The following is an 18,667-nucleotide window of genomic DNA, read 5'->3' as shown; positions in this document are numbered from 1 at the left end:
TTCTCTGCAATTATTTCTGCCTACAGATTTAAAGGGCCAGATGCATCAAGCATCCATTTTGCGATTCCTTATTAGCGAAAAATAAGGAATCGCTAATAAGGAATAGCAAAATGGAATGCATCAAGCAATCACTATAAAAATAGCGATTCCTTAGAATTCCTTAATTGCGACTCGCAAATTGCGAGTCGCAATTAATGAATACCTCCCCTTTAATTCCTATGGGCCTAGAGGCCCATAGGAATGAATGGGAAGACAATCTCAATTTGCGAATCACAATTAGCGATTCGCAAATTGAGATTGCGAGTTCAAGGGTGCAGGGGTGTCCAAAGGACACCCTGTTACACCCCTGAATGTGATCTGTACACATATGTTGCGCACACACATGCCCTTAGGGCATGTGTGTGCGCAACATGAAACTTTGAAAAATGCACAAAAGTGCATTTTTCAAAGTTTTTGCAAATTACCATGAAGTTGTACTTCGTGGTAATTTGCGTGCCCTATTAGCGATTTCGCTATTTTTGATACTTTCATGCATTGCATTTAAGGAATCTCAATTTGAGATTCCTTAAATGCAAACAATCACAATTTAGCGAATTCTCTATTTGCGATTTTTGCATTTGGGATGATGCATCCCAAATGCAAAAATTGCACTCGCAAAGGGCCAGATTCTGAGAATCTGGCCCTTTTGCGAGCGCATTTCGCTTGATGCATCTGGCCCTTAGACAGTTCTTTCGCATTTCTGTATTGGTCAAGTGACAAATTAACAGAAATACGAAAATGTAAGCATCATTGATGAAAGAAATAATCTCACAGGCAACGGTAGAGGCGGGCAGGGGTGGGGTGGAGTGTTCAGTCAAGAGAAGAGATATCGTAAAAAAACAAAAGCAGAACTCATTTGTGGCTGCCCTATATTACCATGCCAAGATTACCTACAACCAACGCATACGTTAAAAAACAGAATCCATCTTGCCTCTGAAAGGGAACCACTAGGCCACGCCATGTGTAAACTCGAGACCAGAGGGAGGGCTTCACTACAACGGCAGAACAGGAACATTAACAGTACACATAATGCACCGTCACAACTCCTCAGCCAAGAAGACCTCTGAACACCAGCCGAGTTAATCACAATGGAACAGAAAAGTACATGTTTGTATCCTGTGAAGAAAACCCCTACGCAAAGCAGTCACAGGGAGAAAGAAGGCCTCAAAACAAAGCTCATGTCTCTGCAGTCACGTCTCCAAGAGCCCTATAATTTGGAGAACCTCCGCTTATTTTCTAGGGGGGGAGTGATTCAGCAATCCAAACTCTAGCAGAGTGGTGGGGGGTTTCAAAGGATGAAGACATGCCTCACCCACTTGAGAAGGAGCCACCTCAACAATCCCCTGCGTAGCTGCGCCGGCCTCACCGGACCCAGAGCACATTAATGCACGCGCTTCGAACACCTTCCTGTAAACTGAGACTGCACACAGCGCCAGACTGCCTGCTCAAGGCCATCATTTATTACTTGCTCCATTTTTACAGGTAAGTCAAGATTACTGCCAGCGAGAACCATCAGCATCCCCACCCACAGGCCACAGCAAGTAAACACCGCAGCCAATGGTCAAACCATTCGAGCTCACTTTACGCCCGTGCTCCTCCGCCCATGCTCCTCCCTCCCCCAGACAGTGCCTGCCTGTACGTCTAAACCTCGCCCTACCTCGGAGAAGAGGCATAGGAATACCTCAAATATTAGAGGAAAGGAGGATTTACTATTAGTGGGTAATTTGCAAAAATAAAAGGTGCCGGGGCTCGCGTCAGGAGGCAGCTTGATCCACTGTATTTCTCCGCTGCGAATAACTTAAATGTAAGGTAAGAAAATTCTTCAAATTTGTACAGGTAGTGAAGTACTTAACTTACCTTATTATGTGGGGAAGTCTCGGCCAGCAGCAGTGAGTCTCTTCTTTCACGGAGCCACCCACCCACGACGAGCAGTAGTAGCAGGCAGCCTCAGCCCTCGCACCAGAACACGAGGTGTGTGTCGTCATCGGGTCACAGTCCGAGTGTCCAACTATGGACTCCAGTTAACGTTTAAGTTTCCCAAATCCCATGCCTCGCTGTGACTAAGCCAATCCAGACGCTGCCCCAGCAGTGCCAGGATTGGCTTAGGCAGGGGTACACACTCGCCCATTAGGAGACCGGGGGCTGCGCCATGAAGCAACCCCCACTCTTTTAATCTGCAGACTAAGGCACATGTGCGCCACGGGCTGGTCAGAAAACGGACCACCCCAGAACTGAGCTGAGCATGCGCACACCTGACGTCACCAACCCCCTTCTCACGTCACCCCCCCACCCCCCCCCCCCCTGTCCTGATGATTGCTCGGGTGTCGCCCGGTGATCGTCAGCAGTGACCGTCACCGCCCGGTACAGACTTGAAGTAAGACACTTGTGTACGTCTACCAGATGTACAGGAGAGGAGTATTACTTTTTGCATTAGTGGGGCAATGCCCCAGCGCCCCAAGGGACGCACCGCCGCTGCATCCTGGGGAAGTTTCCTGGGAGATTGCTCCCAGCCTTCCTTGACCAAACTCAAAGGTCCTCATACCGGGTGACTATACAAAAGCTCAAAGGGGCTGAACCCTATAGACTTTTGTGGCACCTCACGGTAGGCAAACAGAAGGCATGGCAAGAGGTCGTGCCACTTAAGCCTCATTGGTTCTTCAAGACCCATGATCATGCCTTTGAGGGTCCGGTTGAATCTTTCAACCAGCCCATTACCTTGTGGGTGGTAAGGAGTGGTAAACTTGTAGTTAATACCACACTCCTTCCACAGAGACTTCATATAATTAGAAATGAAGTTTGTATCACGGTCAGACACCACTTCTCTGGGGAACCCCAAAGGGAAGAAGATCCCCATCAGTGCACGTCCCACCACGGGGGCCCTCACTGTCCTGAGTGGAATGGCTTCTGGGTACCGGGTAGCATGGTCCACCAAGACCAGGATAAACCTGTTGCCCATGTCTGTCTAGGTGTCCAGTTGCCCCACAATGTTAATCCCCACCCGTTCAAAGGGTACTGACTCCAGGGAAAGGTTGGAGAGGGGCCTTGTGCCTCCTTCTACTTTTCCCACTTGCCTGGCAAGTTTGACAGGTCCTGCAGTGAGTATCTGAACTGTTCCGTATCTGGGGCCAATAAAAGTGGGAAACAAGCCTTTCAAAGGTCATTCTGCCCTATGAGAACAGGTAGCCTTAGTGAAAAAGTGAAAATAGTGAAAAACGAAAATGGCTGTAATTTACTATTAGAACATGCTACACACATCAGAGCATGTCACACCTTATACTTACAATGCAGCCTGCCCATGGGCCTACCATAGGGGTGTCTAATATGAAACAAAGGGAAGGTTTAGGGACTGGCAAGAGGGTGCACTTGACCAAGTCTACATGGCAGTGCTAGACTGCACACAGGCCTTGCAATGGCAGGCCTTACACATGCTTTACAAGCTGCTTTTGTGGGTGGCACAACCAGTGCTGCAAGCCCACCAGCAGCATTTGATTTACAAGCCCTGGGCACACACGGTGCACTGTACTAGGGGCTGACAGGTAAATCAAATAACCCAATTATGGAATCACCAATTAGTACATCAATTTAACATAGGGAGCACTTGCACTGTGGCACTGATTAGCAGTGGCACAATGCCCAAAGCATAAAACCAGCAAAAACATATCAAACCAGAGGAGGCAATCAAAAAAATGAAAGGGAGGCTCACACCAATGATGCCAGGTCTAACAGACAGCAATCCAGAAATATACATTTGTCATTTGAAAAACTGTTAATTTGAAGAAATCTGTAAGGGAAAGTGCAAAATGACACAAACTGTTTATTGTTCCTCAAATGTAACAAAACCAAGGGGGCGTTGATGCGTTTTGGTGGACAAACAGTATAAGACCACCTTCGTAAGGGCAATAGTATAATACCCCCTCCCACTCCGGCGCTGTTGGGGAATTACCCTGGCGGCGAAGGGATTAAAAAACGTTATTTAAACATTATATATATTTTGGACACAGAGCTATACAGCACAGATAAGAAAGTGTTTCAAATTCTACTCCGGTGGCACATGCACTTTGGCCCACCAATGATGAAGCTGTCCATATAGTCTGCCCAGCAGCTCATCTTGTAACTAAGAGTGAAGCTTGAGTGCTCCTGACACTGGAAGCAAGTAAGTGAGATATCACACTGTGGTCGAATCTTCGACCTGAAACTGATGAGCTTATGAGCCTTGTTATTGTTTGTGCAAACACAACAGGTGATGGACCGAATGTGGATCAATGTCACACACTCAACCCAGTCCAAAGATCTGGGCCCAAATCCATCGTTTTTTTGCACTCCAAACCACCCTGGGTTAGACAATGGCAATATGCAAATCAGCTCTTACCCTGTGCCCCATGGGAACAGTCCAGTCCGAACTACAAAAGCCATGTCCTTCCCAGAACGGAATCAAGAATCCGAGGACCGGACAGGTTTCGAGGTAACACCTCTCATCAGCCTGGCTAGCTTGACTCCAGTGGTGTGGAGTGCCTGGGACCCACGTCTGGGCATCCCCAGCGCACTTAGGGCAGAATATGCAAACACAACAGGTGATGGACCGAATGTGGATCAATGTCACACACTCAACCCAGTCCAAAGATCTGGGCCCAAATCCATCGTTTTTTTGCACTCCACACCACCCTGGGTTAGACAATGGCGATATGCAAATCAGCTCTGACCCTGTGCCCCATGGGAACAGTCCAGTCCGAACTACAAAAGCCATGTCCTTCCCAGAACGGAATCAAGCATCCGAGGACCGGACCGGTTTCGAGGTAACACCTCTCATCAGCCCGGATAGCTTGACTCCAGTGGTGTGGAGTGCCTGGGACCCACGTCTGGGCATCCCCAGCGCACTTAGGGCAGAATATGCAAACACAACAGGTGATGGACCGAATGTGGATCAATGTCACATCTTTTGTAGTTCGGACTGGACTGTTCCCATGGGGCACAGGGTCAGAGCTGATTTCTATATCGCCATTGTCTAACCCAGCGTGGTGTGGAGTGCAAAAAAACGATGGATTTGGGCCTAGATCTTTTGACTGGGGTGAATGTGTGACATTGATCCACATTCGGTCCATCACCTGTTTTGTTTGCAATACCGCCATAAGTGCGCTGGGGATGCTCAGACGTGGGTCCCAGGCACTCCACACCACTGGAGTCAAGCTAGCCGGGCTGATGAGAGGTGTTACCTCGAAACCGGTCCGGTCCTCGGATGCTTGATTCTGTTCTGGGAAGGACATGGCTTTTGTAGTTTGAACTGGACTGTTCCCATGGGGCACAGGGTCAGAGCTGATTTGCATATCGCCATTGTCTAACCCAGGGTGGTGTGGAGTACAAAAAAACGATGGATTTGGGCCCAGATCTTTTGACTGGGGTGAATGTGTGACATTGATCCACATTCGGTCCATCACCTGTTTTGTTTGCAATACCGCCATAAGTGCGCTGGGGATGCTCAGACGTGGGTCCCAGGCACTCCACACCACTGGAGTCAAGCTAGCCGGGCTGATGAGAGGTGTTACCTCGAAACCGGTCCGGTCCTCGGATGCTTGATTCCGTTCTGGGAAGGACATAGCTTTTGTAGTTCGGACTGGACTGTTCCCATGGGGCACAGGGTCAGAGCTGATTTGCATATTGCCATTGCTGATTTGCATATCGCCATTGTCTAACCCAGGGTGGTGTGGAGTGCAAAAAAACGATGGATTTGGGCCCAGATCTTGTGACTGGGGTGAATGTGTGACATTGATCCACATTCGGTCCATCACCTGTTTTGTTTGCAATACCGCCATAAGTGCGCTGGGGATGCTCAGACGTGGGTTCCAGGCACTCCACACCACTGGACTCAAGCTAGCCGGGCTGATGAGAGGTGTTACCTCGAAACTGGTCCGGTCCTCGGATGCTTGATTCCGTTCTGGGAAGGACATGGCTTTTGTAGTTTGGACTGGACTGTTCCCATGGGGCACAGGGTCAGAGCTGATTTGCATATCGCCATTGTCTAACCCAGGGTGGTGTGGAGTGCAAAAAAACGATGGATTTGGGCCCAGATCTTTGGACTGGGGTGAATGTGTGACATTGATCCACATTCGGTCCATCACCTGTTTTGTTTGCAATACCGCCATAAGTGCGCTGGGGATGCTCAGACGTGGGTCCCAGGCACTCCACACCACTGGAGTCAAGCTAGCCGGGCTGATGAGAGGTGTTACCTCGAAACCGGTCCGGTCCTCGGATGCTTGATTCCGTTCTGGGAAGGACATGGCTTTTGTAGTTCGGACTGGACTGTTCCCATGGGGCACAGGGTCAGAGCTGATTTGCATATCGCCATTGTCTAACCCAGGGTGGTGTGGAGTGCAAAAAAACGATGGATTTGGGCCCAGATCTTTTGACTGGGGTGAATGTGTGACATTGATCCACATTCGGTCCATCACCTGTTTTGTTTGTTATTGTTGGTGCAGCACACTTGATAGTCATTTATACAGATAAAGCAACGTGAGTGGGATTTGTTCGAAAGGAAAGGGCAAGTCTACAGTTGACAAGTTGAGGCTTAAGTACCACAGGACAGCTCAATGTCTGTCTCTATTTGACCAACACAGACACGAACACACATGTCGGTGTCGCTCATATCACTAAACGCCAGCATTTTTACCATGCCACTGACATTACACCGAAAATGCATCATGCATTTTCGTTACATCTGTGTTTGTGTGAATACAGTATAAGCTGCGCGTTTTTGTGGCTGTGCTTTAATTCATAGGCTGAGAGGACTCGGCTCGGTGCCGTGAAGCTGGTGCATTCTCAACCCTTCAAGTTCAGTACACTGTCTTGTAGCTTTCTGTCTTCCTAAATACTCCTTGCCCTCTACATTGGTGATTTGTTGCTATTTCGCGAGTATGTTTATATCTTGTTGGTGTGCTGATGTTTATTGACCCTCTTTGATTTCTTGTTAACTATCTGTCTCTGGCTTTGTTACCATTTCCACTGGTGGATCTTTTACCTTTTAAATGAGTGTTCCTTCGGTATTTAGAACGTCGGTGAGTTGCTTGTTGTTTTGCAGGGTGTGTTGAGAATGGTAAACAGTCAAAATATCGACTACAAAATATCGAATGGACATAATATCGAGTTTTAAATAAAGAATAGACCAAATATCGACTGGACAGAATATAGACATCAAAAATATCGTTTTTAAGGTAATTAATGTAATATTGAATGTTAAAAATATAGACAGTTAAAATATCGAAGTATATAATATAGGTTATTAAAATTATCGCATTTTTAATAATATCAAAAAAATTATAGTGTTTTTTATGTTATTATATGTGTGAAAAGTGTGTATTTATGTTATAATTTATTTTAAATAATGAAATTTGTTTTGTTAATTTTTGCGTAATTTAATTCTGTAGCGGGTTGTGGGTTTATAGGGGAATAGGGTGGGAAGTAATTTAATAATAATTAATAAAATATATAAATGTATTTATTGGTATTCATTTTTAATTAATTGCTAATTAATTTATATTTGGTAATTAATGAAATTTTATTTGGCAATTAATTTTAATTAATTGATTAATTGTTAATTATGTTAATTTTACTAATTTATTTTCTGTAGCGGGTTGTGGGTGTATAGGGGAATAGGGTGGGAAGTAATTTAATTATAATTAATTAAATATGTAAATTTATTTATTGATACTCATTTTTAATTAATTGTTAATTAATTTATATTTGGTAATGAATTACATTTTATTTGGCAATTCATTTTAATTAATTGATTAATTGCTAATTATGTTAATTTTAATAATGTAATTTCTGTAGCGGGTTGTGGGTTTATGGGGGAATTGGGTGGGAAGTAATTTATTTATAATTAATGAAATATGTTAAAATATTTATTGGTATTGTTTTAGAATTAATTGTTAATTATTTTTTATGGGTAATTAATTAAATTTGAATTGACAATTAATTTTATTTAATTGATTTATTGCTAATTATGTTAATTTTACTTATTTATTTTTTGTAGTAGGTTGTGGGTTTATAGGGGAATAGGGTGGCAAGTAATTTATTTATAATTAGTTAAATAAATCAATTTATTTAAGTGTATTTAATTTGAAATAATTGTTAATTAATTTTTAAATGTTAAAATATGAATTGGTAATTTGTAATTAATTTGTATTAATAGGTAAATAATTGTAATAATTAATTTTAATTTGTAATTTTAATTGATTAATTATGATATTATATTAAATTGTTAATTGTTTTTTAATTAATTTTTTTATATATAATAATTTATATTTATTGAAATAATATATGAAGTATTTAATTTCCCTACTATTGCACTCTCTGGAGTGGGAATAGAAATTTGTACCACTTTGCTATCCAACGCTTTCCCTACTGTTGCACTCATTGGAGTGGGAATAGTAATTTTTACCCCCACGCTATCCCACGCTTTCCCTACTGTTGCACTCACTGGAGTGGGAATAGTAATTTTTACCCCTACGCTATTCAACGCTTTCCCTACTGTTGCACTCTTTGGAGTTGGAATAGTAATTTTCACCCTAAGCTATCCAACGCTTTCCCTACTGTTGCACCCACTAGAGTGGGAATAGTAATTTTTACCCGTACGCTATCCAACGCTTTCCCTACCGTTGCACTCACTGTAGTGGGAATAGTAATTTTTACCCCTACGCTATCCAACGCTTTCCCTACTGTTGCACTCTTTGGAGTGGGAATAGTAATTTTAACCCCAACGCTATACAACGCTTTCCCTACTGTTGCACTATTTGGAGTGGGAATAGTAATTTTTACCCCTACACTATCCAACGCTTTCCCTACTGTTGCACTCTTTGGAGTTGGAATAGTAATTTTTACCCCTACGCTATCCAACGCTTTCCCTACTGTTGCACCCACTGGAGTGGGAATAGTAATTTTTACCCCTACGCTATCCAACGCTTACCCTACTGTTGCACCCACTGGAGTGGGAATAGTAATTTTTACCCCTACGCTATCCAACGCTTTCTCTACTGTTGCACCCACTGGAGTGGGAATAGTAATTTTTACCCCTATGCTATCCAACGCATTTCCTAATGTTGCACCCACTGGAGTGGGAATAGTAATTTTAACCCCTACGCTATCCAACGCTTTCCCTACTGTTGCACTCTCTGGAGTGGGAATAGTAGTTTTTTACACTTCTGCTATCGTACGGTAATAATATTGGATATTATTTAATTATATTATGTTACTATATATATATGTTTTAACAAATATGATTGTAAAAATTTTTTTTTATAACTTTCATTAATTATTTTATTATTAAAAGTTCATTTAAGTATTTTCAAGTATATTTTAGTAATTAATTTTTAATATTAATTTAATTTAACACTGTTTTTAATAAAGTCAATATTTTTATAAACAATATTTTTGTAAACGATATTTTGTACTCGATATTTTTGTACGTACCTGTTTGTAGATACAAACTCGATATTCTGTCTGTCGATATTTTGGCATCGATATTTTTGCTAGTCGATATTCTGCCCCTCGATATTATGTCAGTGATCCGTTGAGAATATCGGTGTGTAAGCATGTTCGTGCTGACTGTACGATGTGACCTGTTGTTTTCATGACTGATGTCTCTATTGTGCATCACGTTTTGTTGTAATAATACTGACTGGGTTAGTTAAGTATTATGTGTTGACCTGTTCAGTCGTTTGAAGATTACGAAATAAAATCCAGATAAGGCCAAGTCAAGCTTCCATCGTTCTTAGGCCAATAAAGTAAATACAATTAAGTCAGAAATAGTTGTTTATAGTGCTTAGAAATGAAGTATGAAGTGCTATATCAAAACATAATTCAAATCTGGTTACTTTATTACTGTGAATTGTGCTTTACTCCTTTGTTGTTGACGTCATACATGTGCCAGGCACACTTCAAATGAAAAGCACATCTGACGTTTGCGGTATACGTGAATGTCTCCTGCTTGTCCTGTGTGCTATTTGTGTCATCCAATTGATAGCACCACAGTATATTCTCACAACAGGCTCACTTTGGGCTATGATGCATGAATCTCACTTTCCACCATCTATTATGCTGTTAATTGTTTCGTACAGATATCATTTACTATCTTTATGAAGGGGATGCTTGGTCGTTTTTTTGTTCATGGTGTGTATTATTTCGATTGTTTTTGTTTACTGCTGGCATACATGCACGTTTGTCCGGTCTTGTTGCTGGTATACTATTTGTTGTAGGCATGTGCAGGTAGCAGTTGCCGTCGCCCACTGTCTCTATATTATTGGTCACTGCCTGTTCCCTTTCATAACATGTTTGAAGCCCATTGCTCAACGCATATAATTTACTACGATCCAATCCAAGATTGTTTTACAATTTCCTATTTGCAAAATACTTTTCGGTCTATATGAATTTCCGAGTTTCTTACTTGCTCAGTCAGACCCCTACAATTTTCTTCCATCATAACTTTCCGTTTTTCGTTTTCAATCAATCTTTAAACTGCCCGCAAAACTACATTATGGGATCAATTGGAAATGTTTTAGTAACTCTTGATATTTGTGTAGAATATGTTCCAAATTCATTGTTCGTGTGCATCACATGAAAACAAAGTTTACATTAAAAAGTCACTGACGACTTCTCTATTTTCCCCTTGAAGCGTTATCAGCATTCACAACACTGATCAGAGATTTGTCTGAAATCCTTGCTTTAGAGACTTGCTTGCTTTTCAAAGCAGTAGAATGCACTTTGCCCTGCTGGGTTTTAAATGTACATAGATTGGCACCCTGATCCTGCTTAAATAGTTATCTCGTAAAAAAATGGGCAGTATTACCACTGGCGAATTGTTTTCTGATCCATTTTCTGTTATGACTCCCTCAATTTTTCCCTGTGAAGTACAGACCTATTATCAGCTCCCTTCTTTGTTTACCCTGATGAACTACTGCTTTGTGCTTTCTTGTGGTTGCACCTGGTCAACTCTTGATTTATTCACTCAGCACATTATATTTTGTCTTATTCTTTACATGAGCCTGATGGTTACGGTGATATTTTTTTAATGTAATTAAATGTGTTTACCGTCTATTTTGTCCATGAGTCGCCCATTTGTGGTGGAGAAGGAAATGGGGATTTTAATCTGACAGGAACCATGGTCCCTCAGTTTCCCCTTCTTTGGCACAGGTTTGAATCTCTTAACATCTTGTGACTTAGCTTTGCTGTTGAGACTGTACCATTAACAGTGGAACGTGTAGTGTCCTACCCAGGACTCTCTGTCAGCATGTTATGCTACGTTACCGAAATTTAATATAGTGTGATGAATCACTGACCCAGAGGAAGGAGTGCAGTCAAAAAAGCAAGATTTTGAGTAGCTTTTTGAAACGAACAAAATCAGAGCATGCACAAATGTGAAACGGAATTCTGCTCTAGTAAAAAGGAATGATGTTTATCTATGCACCACTATCGATAATAAAAGTATTGGCAAAACAATTCACCTTCAGTGTGTTTTTGAGGTAATGTCCAAAAGAACATGCTGATCTCGCTTGGACATGGATTCTTCTCTGCATGAAGCCAAACTCACGTGCTTATGTTATTCACCATTCAACACCATCATCACACAGCCATTTTCTTCACTGTCACTCGACAATGATGTTGAAGAACCTTTGGAAGATGAATTTGATGACGATTGACTTTGTTTAGTTTCCACTTGCCTCAATTGGTGCCACTGCTTTGCCTTGTGGTCGTGGCTAGAGGGTTTCTGGAACTTTCTGGCATCCATTTTCTCTTCTCGATGTGATGCAGTCAGTTTCTCTTTAGCTTGCAAACCATTAGAACGTGGTTTCCTTTCTCGCAGCCTTTGCATGTTTGACCAATGGCAGGACATTTACTATCATGGGGAAAGGAGAATCCGCATCGGAAACACAATTTCATTTTCCTCTGAGAAATCACTTTATTGCCCTCGACCTTATGGTGTTGCTCACTTTTCATGTTCAATGCTGATTCTCTCTGGGTTGGATCTGAATGTTCTTGTGCTCTGGCAGCCATGAGCACTCTACAGACTGAGTATCTCATGCAGCATCCATTGTCTCAACTAGTTGGAAAGGCAACCCTTGATGACTCTCAGATGGATGGCTTCTTCATCATTGAATTAATTTAACTTGCAATACTTGATGAGGCCTCAAGTCTTCCAGCAAACACATCCATCGTTTCTCCAGTTTGCTGTCTGGCTTGGTTGAAGATGTACCTTTCATAGTAGTCGCGCAGCAATGGCTTGAATTTGAATCCTAATGCTGTCTTATTCTGACGGTAGGATGTTTCATCTGCTTGTGGTATTTTATTTATCGCTTCTTTCACTCTGTCATCTGCAATGTTCTTTAAGTATTTGATGATCTTTTTGTCATGTGTTTCTTCTAGTGCGTCAATGAAATTATTGATATTTTTGATCCAAGCAATCCATCTGGCTCCAGTATTCAGCTTTTTTGGTGGTATTGAATTCAAGTGGTGGTTTCAAGAAAATGACAGCATCATAGACCTCACTGATATTGAAAATAGGGCCATCTCTGGCACGTTCTGCTGCCCGTGAGGAGCTGCTCCATTCATACCATCTATAAAGCCCCAGCTGCGTGCTTGCATCAGCATCATTGCAGCTGATCCGATATCGCATGGCCTCTTTTTCATCTTTGGTGGTGAACAACTGTTTAGTCTCCTGTACGTGGTCATCACCATTCTTAGCCTCCTGCATCAAACCTCCTTTTCACTACCTTTAGCTCTATCTCAATGTATGTGAGCTGGCTCTGTGTTTGAGGCGGTGCAATACCTCTTCTTTTAGCCTTACTAGCAAGTTCCGGGCAAACTGTGACCGGAATTTCCGTCATTTTGACTCCAGATATGCCAACTGTTGACTGCTTCACTTAGCCTGCGGCACACGTAGTGCACACGAGCAGTATACTGAACCTCAGCAAACTCTCAGGGAAAGCACTCTTGTTGCATCAGATTGCAGATCCCCTAACTTACCACCAGTTATTGCGTCCTCCCCAACCGGTTGCACGTAAATGACTGTGCCATACACAGAGCACTGTAGTGCACGTCTTGCTTCTTCAGAGTACAACCATGAACTAACTGTATGCACTGTGCCATGAACTTTATTAACCACACCCAGATATACACTAACAATTACGTCATTCTTCTATGAAGTCCATCAGGGACCAGATGAGTTCCGCTATACATATTTATGAGACCCTACAAAAAGCATTCACATTTTAGGAAGTATATGTTCTGTTTGTAAGCTATCAAGAAAAATACTTTTTTTACAGTGACCCAGAAATCTCCCATGCAGTTGCTTTCATATTTTGGAGGGTACAGATCCTATACAGTGAAGGTTTAGCAATTCTGAAAGTGGCTTATTTCTAAATATAGCTTAGCATGGTGGTACTTAACGATAACGTTTGGCTCATGATGAGAGTGGTGTGGGGAGTTTTATGTTCCATCTTTTGCTTTTTCGAAAGAAAAATAAAAACCTGACTCTATCCGAGAGTTTAATGCCTACTTGTCTCTGTTATAGGTTTCTTTTCCATCTCTTTAGCTCCAGGATACCCAATGGGTTGCAGTGTGTGTGCTTTTATAAGTACATTACATGGATGGCGAGCAGGACAACATTATGCTCAGAATAAAAACTCTGCTTGTACCCTTGATCACACTAGGAGAACTTGCACAAATCACATTATTTCACTCCACAATCGTTTTTTTGTAATTCTGTTCTAACTAAATTTTTACATTGAAAAGGAAAGCTTTGTATTTTAAGTCATTAGCATAATGGAGGCGGTTGGTAATTTCAACCAGGACATTGGCTGATAAACATCAGCCTTGCCAAGTTTCCTAGTTCCATGCATAATGTACTGCTCCAGTCCAGGTTCTTTCTATGAATTTTGGGAGCTGTAGACTTGTTTATTCCGTTATAAAACAGGACTACAATACCCAGAATTCAAGGAGAAAAACCTGAACTGGAGCAGTATATCACACATGGACCTGGGAAACTTGGCAGCTTTGAAACCCCTGCAATATAAAAAGGTAATTAACATCAGTTGTCAAGTGTGTCTCCTGTCCCAAGGAGATACTCTGAAACTCGACTAAGTTAGCAGGCAGTCAGTTATTTTGAAGTACTTACAATTTTCCTAGCGATTCATGTCAGACAGCACTGTCAGGTGACTATCACCTCCAATAAGCAGCACAACAGTATTACAAAAATGTCTTTTGGTGCTAAACACCATGAAAATCACATATTCATTGGTATGTAAACAAGATTGTCAAAGCCAATAGGTCTCACCTATGTGAGAGCTGTTGGCTTTGCCAATATCTTTTAGTTTTAACCATTTTCTACTGCAGTGTGGCTGCTGTGCATCATGGCTAAACATATGCAAAAAGTCTAGGACCCGGCCAGTGCGGGTGAAGGTGGACAGCTCTGAAAATTGGGGGAGGGTAGGAGTGAATGGGCAACACGGACAATGGGAGGGAGAGTGTTAAACAACAAGACAATAAGCAAGTGCTATAAGGTGGCCAGCTCTGGCCGCGTCATAGGTCTTTTTTCTTATTAGTTATGGTAGGTGGAGCTGGGAGGGGTTAAAAGCAACACGGACGAGGGAGGATAGGGGGCTTACAAACAACATGAACAAGGGTTGAAGGGATGAGTGGGATAAAAAACAACATGGACTATGAGGGAGTGGGAGGCAGTTTTACAGCAAAAACACATAAAATGGAGGGAAAGTATAAAATGAACACTGGAGGGAAGAAGCAACATGACATGAATAATAAAGAAGCAGAAAAATAGTTTTTCTATATAACAGCATGAGCAGAGGAAGGGCCCCATTAAAAATGAAGCTATCAGTACTTCGTTCATAATCCATATGAAAGAAGAAGATGTGAAGCCGGCACATGCCGGTCAATTAGGGGGCTACAATTAGGAGTGACAATGAAACCAATGAATGGTAAGCAATGGGTGAGATCCCAGCCCCTTGTTATATATATTATTACAGTATATATAATATTTCTTGCAAGTGAGAGCATATGCAGCTGAGGGTAGATCCTGGGTTATATTTCCACAGGCTGACATTACCAGCACACAGAAGTAACCGTCAACTAATAGATCATTGTACTACTTCACAACTTCTCTAAATGCACCTCACACACTTGGCCCTGCTGGGTTGCAAATTCCCTGTTAACCTCAGATATGTAGTCTTTTGCATATTAATATGTTGTTGTTGTAGTACTTTATTCGATAAAAAACATTTATCATAAAAGTAAAAACCACTTTCAAGTACCAACAACCCTTAAAATTCATACAAAATAGGATACAGATTTTATATACATTCAAAACAAATGTACAGTTAAAATTGCATGAACCAGTAAGACCATTAAAAATAGGATAGCAGCGTGGTCAGACACAGTTAACCTGAGATATCATTTAGCACCCTCATTTGAAATCATCTTTAGCTGCTTAGATCTTATCTGCCACGCTCTTCCCAAATATTTCGCGACCCCACACACCAAAGTCAATGATAAAACATCTGTTGTAAGAATGTGCAGGGCGTTAAGGTGCTGTCTGAAGCCCAACTCCCTACAAATTGGCCTAAGCCACCGTCTTCTTGCACCCCTATAGGCTCTACAAGCGAATATAAAATGTGCTAAAGACTCTTTGGGACATGGGTAACATGGGCATGAGGAATGGTCAGGCAGGGAAGGTCTCCACTTTCCAGTAAATTAATTTAATGGTAGGCTTCCATATCTGAATTTTAAGAAAAGTGTTCTGTCGCCAGGTGATTGAATGAAATCCAGAAATGGTTCGAACTTTCTGGCAGACTTATTGTTCAGAAATTGATCGGTCAAAGGTCCCCACCTATGTCCCTCCAATTCCTCCTTCAGAACCCAGCCCCGATACAATTTCTTAACAACACTTTTTGGTGGGGGGGACTGAGTCAGCCAAAGCTCGCCCAATCCCAACCATGTGACCAACTCCTTCAGCTTGCTCAGCCATCAGATCTTAGCACAGCCGCCCAAGCTGATGAGTTCATTCCACTCTCTTGAGGTTCAGGAGCATTTTCGAGACATGGGCGTTCCAGGTCATTATTCATTCTTATGCCCAAATAGTCGAAAGCCTCGATCACCTCCAGAGACGCCCCATTAAGTGAGATGTTTAACCTTTTTACTTTTTTAGATGAGGACAGTGCCATCAGCTTTGTTTTGGAGGTGTTGATGGTTAAGCCACACTCTACACAAAACAAGCTGAATTTGTCCAGAAGTTTCTGGAGACCCATAGGTGTCTTTGAGATCAGGAGGGTATCATCTGCAAAGAGAAGGGTGGGTGTTTTCTCTCCAGCCAGGACTGGGGCGTCGGCCGGGTCCTCCCTCAAATGGTCCACCACCCCATTCACAAAGAGGGAGAACAGGGCCATCACACAGCCCAGGTGCACCCCTCTATTCACAGTCACCCTCTCTGTCAGGTCTCTCTGGCTCCCCCATCTAATCCTAGCATAATTGCCCTTGTGAAGTTTCTTTATTAATTCCAGGAGATAGATCGGGAAACCCATGTCGTGCAGCACTTGCCATAGTTTGTTACGGGGCACCAGGTCAAATGCGGTTTTCAGGTCAATAAAGGCCAGGTAAAGGGAACCCTTCCCGATGGACACAGATTTCCAGAAAACCGCAAAGAATCTGAAAACCTGGTCCATCGTACCCACCCCCGCCTAAAACCTGCCTGGAAGTGTGACAGAATACTTCCTTCCTCCAGCCATGCTCCCATTCTGGAGACAATGACCCTGCCAACTACCTTCTGCACCGCGTCGATTAAACTAATCGGCCTGTAGTTGGCAGGGTCCTCTCTATCCCCCTGCCATGACTCCGGGACATTTTGGCCCTGGGCAATTAGGTTCAACAAGAGACTTATGTATGCAGCCCAGATCTCTGGGTCGTGTAAGAGTAGGTCACCAGGCAGGCCATCCGGGCCGGCAGCCTTGCCTGGGGCCATGGTTTTCATGGTTCACTCAAACTCTTTAGGGGTGAAGGGGTCTGGATCAGGAAGGCTTTCCAAGCTAGATTCCTGGTAGGGCACAGCTATAGGGTCTGGGTCCAACTCCAAAACCTCATCACCACAATATAAGTTGGAAAAATGGGCATGCGATTGTTGAGCGGTGATGTGTTTTACAATGGGATCCGAGCCTTTCCTACTAGAGATGTTGATTAAGTCCCAAAACTTATAAGAGTCTTTTGCTTGAGCTGCAAGTTTTAAATTTTGCCAATGGTCTTCCTCCCATTCCCGTTTTGCCACCCTTAAAATATTGTTGTAGCCCTTCCTTGCCTCTCTTACTCCGTACATATTTTTTGACCGTAGTGCTAGGGATATTGCCTGTCTCTTTGTCCTACATAGGGGGGTATACCATAGGTTCCCCTGCTTTGAGCCTTTATTATTTTTACTTTTTGAGACATTTACGAAGAAAAACAACCCCAACTTCTCCATCATTTCCCTGTAAAGATTGCTTGCCTGGGAGGTCTGTTTAATGGAGAAGTGTGGCTCACTGGTTAGAGGATATTTACAACAAGGGGTGGTGAGGGACAGAGTCTCTGAATTAAGCAGAAAGCTCTCACCCCGTCAAGAGATCAGGGCTAGATCCAACACCGTTTTTTAGCTCACTGCACCATCCCTGTGGTCTGCTTAATTCAGACACTCTGTTCATCACCACCCCCTTTTCTGTATCAATTTTGGCCACTATAGGTGTGGCAGGGTATACTCAGACATGAGTCCCTTTCTCACTGCTCCATCAGGATTCAAGCAAGCCGGGCCGAAGAGGCTGAAATGCCAGAAACCGGTCCCTGGTAGCTTGTCTCCTTTCTGGTGAAGAATTGGCTTGGTAGTTTGGTCTGCCCTGTTCCCATGATGCACTGGGCCAGGGACAGACTAATTTGCATATAGCCAGGTTCTGAGCTGGGATGGGGCAGTGAGATAAATAACGGTGATGGATCAAGCCCGGATCTTTGGACTGGGTAAGAGTGGTCTGCTTAATTCAGACACTCTGTTCATCACCACCCCCTTTTCTGTATCAATTTTGGCCACTATAGGTGTGGCAGGGTATACTCAGACATGAGTCCCTTTCTCACTGCTCCATCAGGATTCAAGCAAGCCGGGCCGAAGAGGCTGAAATGCCAGAAACCGGTCCCTGGTAGCTTGTCTCCTTTCTGGTGAAGAATTGGCTTGGTAGTTTGGTCTGCCCTGTTCCCATGATGCACTGGGCCAGGGACAGACTAATTTGCATATAGCCAGGTTCTGAGCTGGGATGGGGCAGTGAGATAAATAACGGTGATGGATCAAGCCCGGATCTTTGGACTGGGTAAGAGTGGTCTGCTTAATTCAGACACTCTGTTCATCACCACCCCCTTTTCTGTATCAATTTTGGCCACTATAGGTGTGGCAGGGTATACTCAGACATGAGTCCCTTTCTCACTGCTCCATCAGGATTCAAGCAAGCCGGGCCGAAGAGGCTGAAATGCCAGAAACCGGTCCCTGGTAGCTTGTCTCCTTTCTGGTGAAGAATTGGCTTGGTAGTTTGGTCTGCCCTGTTCCCATGATGCACTGGGCCAGGGACAGACT

Source organism: Lissotriton vulgaris, chromosome 2_1, assembly GCF_964263255.1.
Source record: "Lissotriton vulgaris chromosome 2_1, aLisVul1.2, whole genome shotgun sequence".
In the NCBI taxonomy this organism is placed as follows: domain Eukaryota; kingdom Metazoa; phylum Chordata; class Amphibia; order Caudata; family Salamandridae; genus Lissotriton; species Lissotriton vulgaris.
This window is presented reverse-complemented; position numbering follows the sequence as displayed.